This window comes from Echinops telfairi, unplaced genomic scaffold (assembly GCF_000313985.2).
Source record: "Echinops telfairi isolate 266 unplaced genomic scaffold, ASM31398v2 ScPeMD7_7421;HRSCAF=8459, whole genome shotgun sequence".
NCBI classification, from domain to species: domain Eukaryota; kingdom Metazoa; phylum Chordata; class Mammalia; order Afrosoricida; family Tenrecidae; genus Echinops; species Echinops telfairi.
Window position 1 is genome coordinate 19990016 of NW_022111321.1, and position 4250 is coordinate 19994265.

Below are 4250 nucleotides of genomic sequence, written 5' to 3' on the forward strand. Positions count from 1 at the left end.
GCGCCGCCGCCGCCGCCGCCGCCGCGCGAGCGCGCCTGCCTCCGCGCCAACGGAGGACTCGCAGGGCTTCCTGCCTCGCTCTCAGCGGACTGCAGAGGTTTTCCTTTCTCTCCTTTTTTTTCTGCCTCCCTCCCCCACCCCCGCAAAGAGGCCTGCGGATGGAGTGGCACGTCGCACAGTGCCATGGCGGTACACATTGGGCAGCCCGCCCGCAGCATCGCCTGACCTCTCCTGCACCGCCAAACGCGACCCCAGCCGCCTGGTAACGCGCGCTGGCATCTGCAGCCGCCGCCCGCGGCCCTGGCCGCCTTGGCACCGGCGGGTCCCACAGCTGTCTGCGGGCTGGGAGGCCAGGGCCGTTCAGAACGTGCAAGCCCGGTTAAGAAAAATGCAGGCAAAAGAGGTCGGAAATTTGGCTGAGCTCTTGAGAAGGCTACAATATGTCGAAGGGTTTATCCGCGATCGGAGCCCCAAGAACCTAACTTCCAATAAGCCCACATAGTAGCTTGTTGATGTTCTGATTTTATTCTTAAATCCAAAGAATAATCAGGGAAGAGGATTTGAAGCTGATCATCGGTTCACGTGAGTGTTGCTGCACTTTGCAGGACTGGCTGACTGGTGCGGATGATTTCGGTAGGTGGCATACTTCCCTTGGAGTCAGAAATGCATACATAGGAGATTCGTGAGGAAGGACATCACTCTATGATACTAGGTTGTTGAAGGGGAATTTGTTTTTGTGGTCGAGGAAAAAATCAAAATAAACCGACGTTCCTGCCAGATTGGGCGGTTTTCCGGCAACTTGAAGAAAAGTCAGATTCTGACCGTCTATGGTCTGCACCTGAAATGCTGGCCACAAAACACCTTGCGCACACCCTATCGTCCCCACCAAACCCTGGAATTGCTTATTACAGAGAACATGGAAAGAAAATGTTCCGGCCATTTTAGGAAGTGTGCACATCACGTTGTTAAAAGTAAGCTTACTAGGCTTTGATTAACATATATCTTGTTATGTGTCTGTATATACAGATGCATTTCAAGTGCTTTTAAAATTATATATGAGTATTTGTATGTTGGGGGGCTGTATGCTTACTTCTACATGCAACAGAATTTTGCATTCACCATTAAGTGTATCATGAATTTTATACTGCAAAGGGCTAGCCGTTCCTTTCATTAGTTGTTGAAATCATCCACTTATACCTTGGCAGTCTCAATTTCTTTATGAATCTCCCCTATGCTTAATTAAAAAAATTCTGACCCACTTATCTCAACGTTTCAGGTCATTATGATGTTTATGTTGTATTAGGCATCACAGGGGGCTGGAAGCTGCCAGGGAAGAGGACTCTGTCTTTTTTCTCACTACTGCACCCCACATGCCTAGAACAGTGCCCAGCATAGTCCTTGTTGGTTCCATGGCTGAGGAAACCAAAGAAGGTTCAGAGACAGATCCAGAAGATCCAAGAGGTGGTTCTTTTCCCAAGAGCATCCACAACTATCATGTGTTTCTCTTTTGACACAAATTCCTCGTGCTTCAAGTCAGCGTATTTTTATGCACCTATGGACAACTCAGTTTCACTTCTTCATTTGTATAAGTGCCGCTGTCAGGTAAGCCTTGGATTGCTAACCCTCAAGGTCAGTGGTTCAAAACCACCATCCTCTCTTCCAGAGAAAGACTCCCCTTAGAAATCCTATTTAGTGTCACCATGAAGCAGAATTTACCCCTGGGCAGTGGGCTTGGGGTTCATTTTAAAAGGACCCATGATGGCGCAATGGGATAATTGATGTGCTGCTAACTGCAAGGTCAGAGATTCAAAACCCAGTTCTTTTCCTCAAGAGAAAGATAAGGTTGTCTGCTCCCATAAAGGCTTACATAGAGCAGTTCTTCTCGGCTCTATAGAGCCACTGAGTTGGAATCAGCTCCATGGTGGTAGGGTGTGTTGTTAATTTAAAATTGATTAGTTTTACACAAAATCCAGGAACAGGGATGGGAATAGCAATACCAGAAGCGTAGGGGAGAAGGGTGGGGGGAGAAGGGAGGAAGGGGGAACCAATCTCAATGATGGACACATAACCACACACTCCCAGGGGCAAGAATAACAGAATCCATGGGGGAAGGGAGACAGCGGTTAGTGTGAGATATGAAAATAATAATGTATAATCTACCAAGGGGTCACAAGGGTGGGAGGGAGGGAAGGAGGAGAAAAAAAGAGGAGCTGATACCAGGGCCTCAATAGAGAGTAACTGTCTAGAAAAGAATGATGGCAACATATCTACAAATATGCCTGATATAATTGATGTATGGATTGTAATAAGAATTGCAAGAGTCCCCAATAAAACGATCTTTTTAAAAAATCCTAAAAGAATTTTTTCAATTGATTAGTTTTAATTTGCACCTCTCTCGTAACAAATTTTGAAGCAGTCTCGGCTTTGTAAAGAAATTGTAGTTCGCTCAGACTATCACCAGAACACAAATCTGATGACACCATTCCCCCACCTAAATCTTTCATTGGCCCCTGGTGTCTGTAAGAGAAATTCCCAAGGCCACAGAACAATATACAAGACTGCATATACGTAATCTGACACGCCCACCCACTTATTCTTCTCATCTCTTGCCCACCTTCAACTCTGCCCTGTTCTTCAAACAATTGGATGATTTGCACTTCAGAGAACTAACCGTGACCTTTAGCATCTTCATGACTTTGCACCTGTGTTCTCATTGCCTGGAATGCTGACTCTGTGGGTTTCACCATCCAGGTGGAGCTGTTCACTGTGTAAGGTCAGCAGTTGGAAAGCAGCAGGTGCTCCACGGAGAAAAATGAGGCTTTCTACTCCCGTATGGAGATCCAGTCTTGGCACCCACAGGGGCAGTTTACCCTGTCCTGTAGAGTTGTCAGGAGTCAGCCTTGACTTGACAATGTGATTTGGTTGGGTTGTTTGTCTGTTTTTTATTGCCTTAGAGTTACTCACCTAGTGCCCAGAGTGTAGTCGATGCCCGATATATAATGGTAGGAATAGGAAACAATCTTGAATCAATAATTAATGAGGAAAAATTCTGTGTCTTCATTTCTTCCCACCTAGCTATTTCCACCCATGATCCACAAACATAAATTGGACTAATAGGTGATATTTGTGATATTTATTGAACACCTTCTTCATGCCAGATACTTTCCAAACATCTTGCACGTATTAATTCACTCCAGTATTCATTATAATCCTAAGAGGTGAATTCTCTTACTACTCCATTTTACAGATGAAAAAAAAAAAACACCCCAAACACCAAACCACAAAGAATCTAAGAAACTTGCTCAAACACCTGATAAGTGGTGAAGCCTGTGTGCAACCTGGGAAGACTGCTTCGGCTCCAGAACAAGTACTCTTAGCCCTTGGGCATATTGTTTCTCCCATGAATTTTGTGGTTCCTTCTCTTTATAGTACGTATTGCACTATAATATCACAGATTGCATTTTTTGTCTTTGTTCCATGTACCAGGCACACAGATGACACTGTGAATGCTTTTCTTTTCAATGACTTATGTTTGAATGAATGAAGTATTAGAATCAATTGCCTTTACAACCATCCTTATGGCTCCAGGTGGTTTAAAGAAGATGCTCTGGCCGGGAAGAAAGTTCTGGATTAGTCTCATCCTTCCTGGAGACAGTAAAGCCAAGTTCTATACACTGCAAATATTACACTATAAAAAAAGTTGAAGCCAGAAAAGTGATGAAAAGGCAGTTGCGGGGTCTCCTGATCAATGTCTGACACGAGGAGGATGCATTGAAAATATTTCGAAACAAACCTTAAAGCAAAGTACTAAGAATAGTAACACTCAACAGCTGGGGGATACCAATAACAGCCCTTTAGCCAGAAGTAGCCTAAGAGGGAAGCCAAAACATTTTGCCGACCCTTGGATTGGATGACAGTGATAAATTTGACCATGAAAGAAGATGTTTGTGCAGCTAAGCCATTCAATGTATATTTAAATATCCTGTGCCTGCCATGTGCTAGATAGAGTCGATCAAGGCAAGGGCCCCGGGTTTAAAGCTCAAACAAGAACCCAGTGGCCACACAGTCCCAACACCCTAGACCAGAGGTTGCAAACGAATGGCCTGCAGAGTGAATTCAGGTTGGTTCTTTGTCCTAGCAGATAAGCTTTCTTCTCCCGGCTGCCCCTTCCACATTTGTCTCTAACAGTCGATCAGAACATTTCACAAAAATGCAAGTTCTTGTGAGCAAGTCAAATGTGGCAACACTCC